Source organism: Arachis hypogaea, chromosome 14, assembly GCF_003086295.3.
Source record: "Arachis hypogaea cultivar Tifrunner chromosome 14, arahy.Tifrunner.gnm2.J5K5, whole genome shotgun sequence".
Taxonomy (NCBI): Eukaryota; Viridiplantae; Streptophyta; class Magnoliopsida; order Fabales; family Fabaceae; genus Arachis; species Arachis hypogaea.
In genome coordinates, this window is record NC_092049.1 from 13,748,870 (window position 1) to 13,765,451 (window position 16,582).

A 16,582-nucleotide genomic window follows, 5' to 3' on the forward strand; every position below is an offset into this window, starting at 1 on the left:
AAAAAATTTCTAAAATTATTTCACATTTTCAAAGGAAATGTGCGCATCAAACACTTTGTAAAAGAAATAACAAAAGTATATTTGTGGCATTACGTTAATACAATTCCATGTTGAAATAAATTATGTAGAATTTTAAAAGAAAATGAATACCAATGTGGCTATGAACAAAAATATTCGCTCAAATATTTGAGAAAAATAGTTAGGTGCATCACTTAACCAAAAGTAGGCATAAAACTCATAAGGAAATCAAATTGCCTCTTGTCAAAATAATTTACAAGTTAAAGACGAAATAGGCGAGGTTTAAAAAGGGAAAGTTAATTGGGTTAAGGCCAAAACAATTTTTTTTGAAATCTTAAAAGACATTTAGGTATTCAATCAAATAAAGATATACAGTAAAATTGTGGCAAGGTTGTAAGAAAATCAAACGTTTGTTTAAAAATTCTAAAGGTTTATATTCAATCAAGTGTGTATAAAAATTATAGCAAATATGGAAGAAGAAGTTAAACTTTATTTAGAAAAGAATTCCGAAATAAAAATTTGCTTATAAGTCGGTTTCAAAACCTTATTTAAAATAGTACATGCCAACTTCAAAATAACTTTGTCAATTTTAAAAAAAAAATAGCTATGAATTCAATTCAAGCAAGAAAAATTGATTTAACCCTTTAAGAAGAAAATCCAAAACTTGTTTTAAAAATTCATATCAAAATGAAATTGCCATCTCATAAGAACATTCAGGAATATTAAGATGTACTTAAAAAGAAATCAGGCCATATGAAAAAGGATATTAAATCAAGGGAGTTCAAACAAGATCAACTAGACATAAGGCATCGAACAAACTTTCAATTGAGCTACTGAAAAATTAAATTTTCTCTTCTACTAGTCGTTCCCTAAAGAGCTAGCACATCCGTTTTTTTACCACTAAGGACCACGTGAACACTGAGATGAGTACAAGTACATTTAAAGGGATACAACTCGCAAGAAGGGAAAAATAAGCAATAAAATTACGTTTCTCATGAATTCGGAAGGAGGTGTAAGATTGCAACTAAGCAATGATGTACAGGTACGAAAAAAAAACATTTCGAAAAGAGTCATTTTATATCATAACAAGAAATATTTAATTTAGGAACTCTAAGAGGTACAAGAGAAAGGTAGTAGTAAATTAGATCAAAATAAACTAAAACCAAATCAGAGGAGTACAAGGTTCACAAAAATATGAAGGAATAGTTGAAGTGACCAACAAATAAGAATGGTTAAAAGTCATAAAGTATGTCGGAAGGGAGAATCAAAATGCAAATAGAAAACAAAAAAAAAAACAAAACAAAACAAAACAAAACAATTTGATTTCCTACCAACCTTGCTTTGTTTTTATGCAAATCCTTAATTGATTATGTACGGTATCTTTCAAGATTTTCAAGAAAACATTTCATCTTTAACCTAGCTAATTTTTATTTTCACAAATTTTGCATAATTTAATTCGACTTGAATTTGTTTTAACATAACACAATATTTACGTTTTTTTTATGATTCCCTTGAGTTTTGTAAAACAATTATCCTATTCTTTTCTATAGTTTCTATTGGAGTTCTTGCCCATGGGGAAATTCGGGGAGTTAAAGTGCCCGGTCACATCTTGCGACACAGGGTCAACAAATAGTCTCTAATACACAAGCCACATAATAATCTCTTTCTTCTTAAAATACCACCTCAAATCAAAACTCCAATTCTTATAGAAGTTTTGGCAGTATCTCCTCTAAAGCTCGAATTTCTGCCACCCTTCAAGGGTCCCAACTATCAAATCAAATACCTCTCAGTCCTTCAAATCACTTCCAGTAACAAATTATTTCAAAATCAAACAAATACCAATATTAAATCTTTTTCCAAAATCAACCAACTTCAACAGTAAATTATTGACAACAGCTAAACCACACATTTTATACCATATACACAATCCATCAATTATTCTTTCAGTTCATTCCTATCTTAAGGTCTTCTAGCCTAAGTTTTCATGTGACATTAAACATTAACTACGAGAAACCAAAACCATACCTTCGTACGGAATCAAAATATTCGAAGCTCCGGAGAAACTTTCTGACTGAGCTATCGAAGAAAAAAATGTCCAGAATCGTCTATGCCTCCTAAAATTTCCGTTGGCCAAACCCAAAGAAAAGATGAGCTATGTCACTGTCAATTTCCACTAATCAAAAATGGTGCCAACGTGTAGAAGAAGAAGTTACGAATAATCTTACCGGATTAGATTTTTTATTGGAATTACGGATTGCAAGAAATCGAAGCTGAAAATTCGAAAGGATTTACGTTCTTTCTTTTCTCTTTTTTTTTTTCTTCGTTACGCTATTCTCTCTCTTCTTTTCTTTTCTTACAGTATATATATATATATATATATATATATATATATATATATATATATATGCCGCCTTAGGCTTTCTTTATTATATATACACATAAGGATAATGATAAACTAACTTTAGTGGATATATATATATATAATGATTGAAGTATTAGGTTAAATAGTGAATAATAATAATAAAAATACAGGAACGAATTTCAGTGAATAATATATATATATATATATATATATATATATATATATATATATATATAATTGTAATAACGATAATAATAAAAATTTATATTTAAAGTTAATAATATATGAGTTACTAATTTAAATGACATTAGTAACTTAAAGGTGAAAGGTATTTGGTGAAGCATTAGTAAAGTTAAGTTCAGCAAAGAGTACTGATATTTACTCATATCGGCGGATATCGAACTCGATAATAATATTATTAACTACTAACCTCTATTTTTTTTAATTAAAATATCAATTACTCAAATTAAAATATACATATAAGTTTCATTACTTATAAGTTAATAGAATTATAGTTTTAATTATGTAAAATATTTCATCATAATAATATATATATATATATATATATATATATATATATAAAAGAATATATATTTGATTGAATTCAAATAGTTATAAAATTAGTTTAATTACTGATAATAAAATAATTTCTAAAAATAGAGAACTCCAATTTATGAGATAAATTATAACTTATTTATATTTATATTTTTAAAACTGAGGGTCGCTACAGATTTAATAATTTAAAAAAAATTGAATAACCCTTTTTAAAAATATGTCAATTAATCCAAATAATCTAGATTAAAAATAGAAAAAATATAATTAAATTATATAATACAAGATAATATTTCTAGAAGTTTGTTTTATAGCAGATCTAATACTAAGATATTTATCATCATCTGTAGTATAATCTAATTTCACGATTATTCAAACGTTATTTTTATGAAAAAATTTGCATTATTTACTTTGGAAAAAAAAATTACTCACTATTATAATTTAAATAAAATATATAATAGATATTTAACCAATTTATTTTAATAATTATTCAGTCACAAATATTCATCAAAAATATGAGATTTAAGAGCATACAAAATAAATATAACACTTACAACTTTTACACTACCACGATAAGATGACATAAGTCTTTTTAGTATAAATTAAACAGAACAACATATGATAATATAGAAACAATCAAATCCAAAAATATTATACAACACCTGTCATACACTATGACGGTTAACATTGAGGAAGCTTTAGCCATTTATTCTTTTAATAGCTATCTTTTTATCTACTCAGCACTTTATTTACAAATATGTTAAGGACTAAAACCTATACTTCAACCTTTTAAAATCTTATATATTCTTATCAAACACAATATTATTATGCGTCGCCCATATTTATCAAAGAACTGAAAATAACAAAAGCATCCATCTGTTCTTTATAGAAACTATTGAATGGAAGAACCGTTGGTAAAAAAATGATATTTTCTTATAATATGTATGATTTTTTATGATGATAAAATAAAAATAAAAGGCATGGAATAATATTGTGTATATTTAAGTTAATTTTAATCTTTTTTAATAACCAAATTTATCCTAACGTAATTAATAAATAATCACTATAATAATATAGACTATTTTTAAAGATTATTATGTGTAAAAAATAATTAAAATTCGTCAAAAAAATAAAATTTGACATTATTTTAATTATGAAAATATGTTAATAAAAGTTTTGTTAAAAATAGTATTTTTAACATATAAGTAATTATAAAAAAAGTTTAAATCTTATTTTGATAAATATTGGCCATCAAAAATAATTTGTTAGAAAAATTTGAGAATATATTTTTGGTGATACTTATTAATCGTTAAAAATACTATTTATTTTGACACTTATTGACCATAAAAAATTCTCAACAAAAAGTTTTTAACAAAGAATGAGATGAGATCTTGAAACTGAAAAATAAACTGAGATTTTGAAGATGAAGAATGAGTAGTATGATCCCAAACTGAGAGCAGTGTGATGCTAAAATTGACGGAGCTCAGCGAAAAAATGAATAATGGAGTATGTTGAAAACAAATGAGTGTCAAAATTGAGAAATAATTTTCTACAATCAAATTATAAATAAAAAAATATAGAAAATTTGACATTTGTGATATTTGTCAAAAATATATATTAATTTTTACACTTAGCTATGACTGTTAAAAAAAATCATGTTAAAATAGCTCTCTTTTCTTGTAGTGAATAATAGTTAATACGGATTATATATATTTTAAGTATAATATACATTTTATAATTTTGTACAAAAACAATATTAGTTTTAATTTATATATTTATTATTGGGTATTAAAAATAAAAAATATTTGTATTGTTAGCACTTTTCAAACCTTTCTCATATTAGTATTACAAAATTATTTTATTAACATAATTAGTAGTGCTGCTTACTTGAACCACTAAATTTAGTTTCTAATGATATTAAAGTCAACCTATTTTATTATCTTGTGCTTTCAAAGAATTTATACGATTGGCATAAAAGTCTAATAATTAAAAAAAAATTCATTACAATGAGTATATTTATTTTAACAAATATTCTTCTATCTAATACTATAAAAAAATATACTGATTTTCTTGAATTACTATAGGTCGTCAACTGTCATCCACAGTAATAGAATGTCTAAATTGAAATATATTCATCAAACAAACAATCAGTAAAACATCATCCGTACTTTTTTATTTTGGGTACATTTATACATAAAAAAATATACATAAAAAAAAAAAGAAAAGAAGAGTTGAAATAGTATTTGCGAAAAAAATCATGGTCCTTATAATTTTGTGTGGTCATCTATATATAATAGACCAGACGATTATGATTATCTAACAAAATTAATTTGTATTTATTGCATTTAATTTGAATAGGTAAGAAATCATCTTATTTTAATTTAGTCCTTAATTCGTATGATTTGAGTTTGGCTCAATATATATGATTTGATTTAATTTGATTTAATTATTAGGTAAAAATATTTCAGTTGTCTATTTTATTCATAGATTTATTATTTTAACGACTAATAAATTAATTAAATTAATTAATTAGTACACACAATAAATTTGGTTTAATAAATTAAAAGAAATAAATTAAAAAAATACTAATAGAACATTAAAAGAAATAAATTAGAAAATACTACCAAATCAAATTGATATAAATTATATAATACTTAAATATCTAATCAAATCAATTAGTTGATATAATTAGTTTATCGTAACAATTTGTATTTAATGAGTTAAAAGAAATAAATCGGGAAATACTCTCAGAAGCATGTCACGTCAGTTCTATCATTAAGTGCAGAAATTCGATTTTTATATAATAGAATAGATAGAATAGATAGATAGATAGATTGATTGATTCATGCATAATCTTTAAGTACTGATTTGGAGATTACGTTAATCCTACTGGCCCGTATATTTATTAATTCCCTCTCGCGAATCTGTATGTTGCTTATGCAACTTAAACTTGACCATGTAAGATAGACGAATTACCTTTATTATTAGGTTTTATACATTACAACTCTAATGTTTATTATAACTAATGCGCCTCTAAGCTTCGTGACAAAGGCAAAATCATATAATTATTGCACTCGTGCACCACTTGTAACATTATATAAATATATATTATTCAACAACTACTACCAAATAGCTTTGAGCTAAGTTGTATTTATATGATAATTGGACTTATGCTAACAAAAAGGGACTTTAATTTGCCAAAAAGAATAGGAACATATGCAGTGAAATTTAAAAAACATTATATACTTCATACTTGCTAGCTGCTTCTTCTTCTTCTATACTAATTAATATTTTATTAACAATATCCAAAACCCACCTAAGAGGGAAAGGTTTCTAGAACGATTAACATTGCTCTCTAATTGGATTGGATGAGATGAGTGCAAATCTAGATAGGCATGTGAATGTGAACCTAGTAAATTTAAACCACTATATATTACTACTATGTTGAATAACTGAATTTTTGTTGTGGCAGAATAAGAACCAATCGAACTTTTTTGTGGTAGGTATAAGAACCAATTAATAATGAACCATCAACTTTATGGAATCCTATTTTTCTTTTGAGAGCATCTAATGGGATTTAAACAGAGTCTAATGCTAGATAGCTAAATACCATGTCCTTTTTAATGCATATTTGGGTCTAGTCATCATATATACCAGTAAAAGTGGAGAAAGCATTATTGATAAAAAAAAATTATTAAACTAATTTTTAATTAGTTAACATTAATTAATTTTAAGATTTACAACTATAATTTAAGATTTAGAGTTAATAGTTTATGATTTAAAATTTAAAATAAATAAAATAATTTTAAAAATAGCTAATATTAACTGAAAAAATTGGTTTCTAATAATATTATTATATTAATAAACCAAAGTAGAACGATAAAAACAAAGTAATTTGAATCTTCTCAATATCTAGATTAAAATAATATATTATCTTACTTATACTATGGTCCTAGATTGTTAGTTGATTAATAAGCAATGCAAGTATAGAGTTTACTCTCTTTTAATTCACCGTTATTCTTATTGAATGTGCGTAATAAAAATGAATTATGTAATTTATCAAAATGATAAATATTTTATTTTATTTTCTTAAATCTTGTATTGGAGTTTTAGAAATAAAAAGGAAATATATGTTATAATATTTTAGTATGCAAAAAAGAGTAATTTAAAAAGAAGAAAGGTGAAATTTGGACATTCTTTCTGTATATTAATAGAATTTTAGTATAAAATAAATAAAAATATTATATAAATTCAAAAAGAAGATTTTGCTTAAAAAAATATATTAAAAATATAATTATTTATGTATTTTTTTTTTTTGTTATATAAGGAGTGGCTCAAATCCGAAATTTTTATAAGAGGAGGAGCATAAATATTACTATATGAACTATAACTCATTGACAATTATTTGTGTCTTTTTAATCGATTTAAATTTTTTAGATAAATAATTTTATGATATACAAAAATATTAGTTTATAAAATATTCTAATTAATTAATAAACAATGATGATGATGTATTGACATTGTTTCAAACTTTTATCCATTTTCACAACTTAACATTTTTACATTAGAGTTTTAAATATGTTAATTTTGAAGATGCAAGAGAAAATAAGAATAGTGGAATAAATTAAAGAATGTTAATTTTTTTTTAAAGTTTAAGTTGATAAGAGGAAGCAATAATATAAATAGTTATATCATTATATTTTTTTTTAAGTAAGAGATTTTTTTTATTTGTTTGTGATAGATATACTAGTTAATATTGAATTAGTGCAAACAGAATCACTTAGCTAGTGAGTAGTTAGCTTGTGATCAATCTGTTAGTTAGTTAGTTGTAATTAAGCACATGTCAATTAGTTGGTCAATGGTTAGTTTAGTTTGTGACAGTTAAAACTCTTCTACTATAAGTGCTAGAGCTAACTATTGTGAGATCAACCTCATTTTACCAATTCAATTGAGAATTACTCAAAATCTTTTTTCTCTTCTTTTTCTGCTCTTACTCTCTCTTCGTTCTCTCTTCATTCTTGAATTCTTCCCTCTTTCTACTCCCTCTCTTGCTTGAGCCTGATCTCCTTCATGGTATCAGAGCTCTCTTCTTCATTCAATTCAATGGCAAATGAAAGTCAGAGATCTAAAAACACGATGAATTAGTCAAACACAGCTCCGAATTTCACATCTTCCCCATTTCTATGAAACTCGACAATGACAACTTCTTGCAGTGAAAAGACCATGCCAAATCAACAATTGAGGGCCACAATTTGCTTCATCACATCACTAGAGAAGGAATCCCATTAAGGCTTGATGAATCGGGAAAAGTAACACCAGAGTTTGCTGCTTGGAAGAGATAAGATTCGTTACTCAAATCGTGGCTTCTTGCTTCAATAACCAAGCTGTTCACCACTCAAATGGTAGGATGCATCTATTCGTATGAGATCTAAAAAAGGTTAGAAGACCACTTTTCTTCACAAATTAAAGCAAAGATAATGCAACTAAAACACAAATTGAGCAGTATTAAGATAGGAAATTCAGTAAATGAGTATATATTAGCTCTAAAAAGAACAATTGATGCTTTAGCTTTAGTAGGAGAACCAATGCGTGAGAGTGATCATGTAAATACTATTTTGAATGGGTTAACTGAAGAGTATAACTCGGTAATAACCTCAGTAGTGGCAAGGCCAGTGACCATCTCGGTTGGAGAACTAGAGGCTCTGCTATTAACTCATGAAAGTATGTTGGAGAGGTTTCGAAAATCAAAGTCATTCATACAAGCAAATATAGCACAAAGTACACTAGGTTACTTTCAGAATTTTAACACAAGATGTGGCTTCAGAGGTTGTTTTAGAAGAGACAATAGAATCAGAAGTGGTGGCAGATAAATGAGAGGTGGCAAAACCTTCTATAATGGTCAATTTGGTGAGAACAACTCCAGATTTGAAACTCAAGCTTATAATATAAGTTTTGGTGGTGCTGACGGGGCAAGAATGGTCAATAATAAAAGGCAGCAACATTATAGTGGTTCAAGAATAATCAATAGTGATAAACCCATTTGTCAAGTATGTGATAAGCCTGGACACACTGTCAAGGCATGCTGGTATAGGTATGATCCACCAGAAGGCTCCAGAAATCAATATGAAGGCATAAACTCAGATTTTGCAAGGATTACAAGCCAATTTGAGCAATGTATTGGCTATACCTGTAACACTGCAAGATCAAAGCTGGAATCCAGACTCAGGTACTACACACCATATGACCTCATACCAGCAAAATCTAATTAGAAGGGAGAAGTATGAAGGTACAGACCAAGTAATTGTAGGCAACGGATCAGGTTTGTATATTAACCTTGTTGGAAAGTCTTTCTTTAAACTGATTTGAGTAATAGAGAATTCTTGTTGAACAAATTACTACATGTGCCTGACATCACAAAGAACTTATTTAGTGTATATAAATTCTGCTGTGACAGTGACGTCTATTTTGAATTTTATTCTAATGGTTGTTTTGTTAAATCTCAGAAAACTAAAGAGATTTATATACATGAAAAAGTTGAGAAGGGAATGTACAAGTTTCTCAACTTCACTCCGTCTTTCACTTCATCAAATAAACCAACTACTTTTGCCTCAAATGTGTCCGCTGTTGATAAGTTTCTCTTGTGGCAAAACAGATTAGGTTACCTTGCAAATAGTGTTGTTTCCTCTATTTTGAAATCTTGTAATATTGTTGCTTCATTGAATAAAAATTCTTGTGCTTCCTGCTGTATTGGAAAGTTTCCCACACTCCCGTATCCTCCCTCAAATACCTTATACACTGCTCCACTACAACTAATATACACAGATATCTGGGGTCCTATCCCATTCCTGACTTAAATGGACACTTTTACTTTGTTGTCTTTATTGATACTTATAGTAAATACTATTGGTTTTACCTTATTAAAACTCGCTCTCAAATCAAATAAGTTTTTAATTGTTTCCAGCAAATGGTTGAGTTGCAATTGAACACAAAAATTAAAATGCTTCAATCTGACAATGTTGCTGAATTCTTGAGCTTAGCTAAGGATCTACAGGTACAAGGTGTATTGCACAGGTTTTCTTGTCCTCATAAGCATTAGCAAAATGGCAATGTTGAGAGGAAACATAGACATATAGTTGAAAAGGGCTTAGCTATGGTAGCAGGTGCAGGCATGCCAATTAAGTACTGAGAAAAAGCCTTTATAATAGCAGTTCATCTAATAAATAGGTTACCAACATCAGTGTTGCAAGACCTGTCACCATTTGAGAAGCTGTTTCAAAAGAAATTTGATTATACAAGTCTCTGGGTTTTTGGTTGTTTGTGTTTTCTACACTTGTGACCATACAATAGGCACAAGTTAGAATTCAGGTCAGCACCATGTATATTTCTAGGCTACAGTGCAGCGTACAAAGGTTACAAGTGCCTTACTGCAGAAGGGAAGATAGTGATATTAAGCAATGTGGTCTTTGATGAACAACAATTTCCTTTCAAAAATTATGTAACCTCTTCAACACCCAAACCTGATCTATCTCATGACTTTCACTCAACTCTAACCATTCCATTACTAAATATGAACCCACCTCAACCCTCACACAACACCATAAAGTTAAGGCCTCCACAACCTGTACCAAGCACTCTAGAGTCAGTATCTTTTTTTTTTTGTCTATCACAATCACCTCCCCCACCTCATCCTTACCATTACCTACAGCACCATCAGCCACACCCATTCCAATTCATATCTCAGACCTGGAAGTTGTTCTTTCCTTTGATGATGATCACTCGGCTTCAGCAATACCCAACCTAAATGTTCATCCCATGATCACAAGGAGCAAGAGTAGAATTCTCAAGCTTAGATCCTTTCTTGCTAGTATTAAACCAAGAACTGTCAATGATGCCTTGTCCAAACTAGAATGGAAACTTGCGATGGATACTGAATATGCCGCGCTTATGTAAAACCAAACCTGGAAACTAGTTCCTCTTTCTCAAGACAGTGAGGCTGTGGGCAGCCGCTGGATTTTTCGAGTTAAATATAACTCTGATGGAAGCTTTCAAAAATACAAGGCTCACCTAGTATCTCAGGGCTTTTTCTCAGAGGCCTGGATGTGATTTTACTGAAACATATAGCCCAGTAGTGAAACCAACCTCAATTCACATTGTTCTCACCTTGACACTATCAAGAAATTGGAGAATTAGGTAGCTTGATATGAATAATGCGTTTCTACATGGTGATTTGGTTGAAGATGTATATATGAAACAACCAAAGGGTTATGAAATTGGGAATGGCACCCTAGTGGGAAAACTCACTAAGGCTTTATATGGTATGAAGCAGGCACCAAGGGCCTAGTACTATAAGCTGGTCTCATGGAGCTCAAAAAAGCAGGGTGTTGTTACTAGGTCTAGTACTGAAGCAGAGTACAGGGCTATGGCTGGCTTAGTTACTGAACTAATTTGGATTAAGAACCTTATGGTTGAATTAGGAGCAAAACTCTCAACAGCCCCATCAGTTTACTGTGATAACTTAAGTGATGTGATGCTGGCAGCTAATTCAATTTTGCATTCTAAGTCAAAACATTTTGAAACTGTTCTCTATTTTGTAAGAGAATATGTTACAAAAGAGGTTATTCAAGTAAGTCATGTTCCTGGGACTGTGCAACTAGCTGATGTGTTGACAAAATTACTGCCCAGTGGTGCCTTTCTTGAGTTCAGGACAGGACTGATGGTTGAAGATTTGGAGACATCCACTGATAAAAACAGGCTCGGCAGATTGGATTATAAAGAAAAACCAGAAAATTCTAAAAACTCAAGAAGTGCAAGAAGTAGCAGTCATGATGAAGAACCAATGCACTCCTTTAAAACTCAGAATATGGAAACAGAAACAGAACAGCCAAGCAGCAGGGTCATGATAGATATACTAGTTGATGTTAAATTAGTGCAAACAGAATTAGTTAGCTAGTGAGTAGTTAGCTTGTGATCAATCTGTTAGTTAGTTAGTTGTAATTAAGCACATGTCAATTAGTTGGTCAGTGGTTAGTTTAGCTTGTGATAGTTGGAACTCCTCTACTATAAGCGGTTAGAGCTAACTATTGTGAGATCAACCTTACTTTACCAATTCAATTGAAAATTACTCATAACCTTCTTTTTCTTCTCTCTCTGCTCTTACTCTCTCTTCGTTCTCTCTTCATTCTTGAACTCTTCTCTCTTTCTACTCCCTTCCTTGCTTGAGCCTGATATTCTTCGATTTGAATTTTGCATATGTCTTTTTTTATTTATCTTTTAATAAATTTTTCTTTCGAGATTCTCTAAGGATCAAATTCTAATTTTTTTGGATATAAAAAATTTTGATACCATGTTATGAAATCATTTCTCCTAAAAATTTAAACTAATAAAAAAATAATATGAATAATTATATCTCTAAAAAAAATACTATAATAAAATTGTAACTATATCGCAAAACAAAATTTTAATAATATATTTCTCGGTTTTTCTCGTAATTTAACTGGACTATATTTATATATTGGTCTATATCTTGATGATACCCTTGTTACGGAAAATTAAATAAAGGTTTAATTATTCTATTGGTTCCTATAGTTTCGTGAAATTTTTAATTAGGTCCCTATACTTTTTTTCTTTTTAATTGAGTTCCTGCACCAATTTTTTTTTTCAATTAAGTCCCTCTTAGTGGTAATTAGCTTAATTTTATATGAACCCAACTAAACAAAAACTTGGTACAGGAACCTAAATAAAAGGAAAAAAAAGTGTAGGGACCCAATTAAAAAAAAATTTGGTACAAGGACTCAATTAAAAGAGAAAAAAAATATAAGAACCTAATTAAAAATTTTGCGAAACTATAGAGACCAACAAAATAATTAAACCTTAAATAAACCAATTTATTCTCATACATATACAGTAGACAGATCACTCATAAATTTTAGCTTTATATTTGATACCACATGATTATTGTCTTGTTAAGAAACATGATTGTTTCTGATTTATTGTGCTTATGTCATCATCCTTCGTACGCAAATAATATTAATAATTATAAAAAAAATACGATTTTTTTTTTCGCTATACGTATAGGTATAAAAATATTCGAATACTCTAATATGATAGAGAAAAAAGAGAATATGGGGGGATGATACATTGATAAAAAAAAAAAAAAAAAAACTTATACATAATAAGAGATTAAGAGCTATTAAAGAGATGTCATAACCTCGCCAAACTCAAACTCAAAATCTTTTGTTCATCTTTACTTTGTTACCCAAATAAAATTTCATTCGCCTTATTTAGTATCTTTTATTTTATTTGGATAGATTCGCTTAATATAAATATACAAAGATCTTTACAATTTGAATTACAATGGTAAAAATGTAAAGTAGTTCAGACTTCAGACTGACTCAAGTGTGTGCAGAGACGGACCCACACGTAACAAAGAGGGGCATTTGTGTTTTATGTTAATTTTTTTGTTGCTAAATTTATAATAATAATAATAATAATAATAATAATAATATTATTATTATTATTATTAAATTTGAGTTAGTATAATAATAAATAATAAATAATAAATAAACTCAAAAAATAGTGATAATTTTTATTATATTAATTAATTAGTTAATAATTAAATTGAAACTTAATTTTCTAACTAAATACAACTTAAATTATTAGTAAATTTTTAAAAAATTATTTAAGATAAAAAATATATTATCTACATATTAATATACTATATTAATATGCATTATTAAAATGATCTTAATTATAGTAATTATTTTAATTAAAATTTTATTTATACCATAAAAATATAATAAGCAGATTTAACAATTAAATATGAGATAATAAAAAATAAAATAATTATTTAAGAATATCTATAAAAAAATAATATTGTCATATTAAAAATAAAAAAAAAGTCATTATAAATTATTACTTTTATTATTTTAAATATTATACTGTGTGTAAAATTATTTTTTATTATTTTACATAATATAATAAGTGATTGTGGGTATATTTTTAGTTTTTATCAATATGTATTAATAGTTTTAATTTAAAATTTTAAATATATCTAAACCGATTTGGATTGATCGAATAAACAACTTAGTCGTTCGCTTAAATAAATGTTGGGAATTCGAATTTTGTCTCTGTAATAATTTATTGACCAGCAGACTAATAGAACTCAAATTAATAATAAATTAATTCTTAATTTGTTGGATATTATGGGAAGCCAAAATATATATATATATATATTTGTTCCACTGTAAAATTTTTTTAGATCCGTCATTGTTAATAATGTAAGATGTAAATACTAAGCCTATTAGTAAACTGTAAAGGGATCAATGGAAGATTACTTTTTACCACTTTTTTTAGTTTGAAATTTTAGTGCGTTATAATGAGTATTTTTTAAGGCCATGAGGTAACTAAAATTTTGCCAACGTTAAATGACTAAATCATAATGTATATATGGTTAGTGTGTAATTTATTTCTCATATAATCGCAAACAATCTTCTTAATTTTAATATAAACAATCTTCTCATATAACTAAAATTTTGCCAACGTTAAATGACTAAATCATAATGTATATATGGTTAGTGTGTAATTTATTTCTCATATAATCGCAAACAATCTTCTTAATTTTAATATAAACAATTGGAAATTACTACTCAATGCTAATTATGTACAGTGTGTAACACTGTATAACTTTGTTTTATTTTATTTTATTATTTTATATAGTATTTTTCAAATGTCTTTGTTTCTTTTAGATATGGTCTTGTTCAAAATCTGTTAAAATTTGGAAAAAATACTAGATTTTGAATATCATTATCCTTGACCTTATGTCATAATATATGGAATCATTTTTCTATTTACTTATAAAGATGAACCTAATGTGAATTTATGTGTGTTTCCTTTATTTTGGCCCGAGAGTTTTTTTTTTTTTGGAGGGGATAGTAAAGTAAAAACTAATGGGTAATACAAATTTTTGTATATTAGTTAAGTTAATCTATGTGGGTGACATGTTTTGACAGATTGACTAAAGAAATAAAATAAAACAGAAAAGCACTTCTTAAACTTAAGGCTTTAGCTAAAGACCAGTAGATAGGTACAATGTTATAATTGCTTGGTTTTAGCACTTTTTTTATTATGTCGTTTTCAATTTCTGGGGCTTTAAATAATTTTTGGGAGTTCAAATTCTGTTTCATATGAGTAATAATTCATTATCCAATAAACTCTTAAATAGAACTCAAATTAATAACGGATTAATTTTTAACTTGTTGAATATGATGAGAAGTCAAAATATATATATATTTAAATTTTATTATATTTTTGTCCTCACTGTAAAAATTTTTTAAATCCAAATATATATATATATATATTTAAATTTTATTATATTTTTGTCTTTCACTGTAAAATTTTTTTAAATCCGTCACTGAATGTGTACAATTAACTATAACATCAGGATTCGTTTTCCCAAAAATAATTACATTCTCTTTTTATAAATAGTTTTTCGAGTCCAAATTTTATCTAGAAATGTTTAAATTATAAAGTTTGAAGTTTAACCAATTAACTCAACTTAGACGGCTCAAACCCTGTTATATCTAATTTAAAGTAAATAATTAGCTAAACAAATTTTTGTTTTCTACATTCTATCCTTTATTTTATTTTCTTAAAACATTTAACCTCAAAATTTTGCTTAGTAATAAATAGGGTAAAAAACCCAAATAAACCAAACTGAAAAGTTTATTACCCAAATCAGCCAAAACAAAAATTATTTCAGTAATCCACCAATGGTCATTTATATATAATTCGAATCAATATGATTCGAATTACAAATACATGTAATTCGAAACAACTTGCTTCGAATTACGTTTGAATGAATATGCATGTAATTCGAATCAAGTAGATTCGAATTAGAAAAGGATAAATCGAATTGACTCAATTCGAATTAGTAGGCTCATGTGACTCTATGGAGTTCGAATCATATTGATTCGAATTATTCAATGTTGGTGACACTAGGTAGTTCGAATTAAGTTGATTCGAATTACTAGTGAGTTGCCTATATAATGCTACGTTAGTTGGATATATATCAATTTTTTTTCACATTCTTACTTGAATAGTTGGATATATATCTTATAGTTGATACAAAAGATATTTACTGTATAATTTTATTTTTTTAAAAATATTTTATATATATATATATATATATATATATATACACAATTTTAGAAATATTTAAAAAGTATTATTAAAATTAAAATTATATTTTTTATTATTTGACAATAAAATTAAAAATTAAAAATTAGGGATTAAAATTAAAAATTAAAATATTTATGAGTTATCAATTTGAATTCCATACAATACTCTTCTGCCCATTCTTGATAGTTTATGAATATTTTTTAATAAATTTATTTAAATTATACCACAAAAAAATATTTTATTCTATGCAAAATAATTTTAAAAAAATAAATATTTTTAAAATTATTTTGCATAGAATAAAATATTTTTTTGTGGTATAATTTAAATAAATTTATTAAAAAATATTCATAAACTATCAAGAATGGGCAGAAGAGTATTGTATAAAATTCGAATTGCTCACCGTATAATTTGAACAAGGCTTTGTTTGGTAAAACTTTTACTTTTTAAGAGTAGCTTAAGAAAGCTGTATTTTTA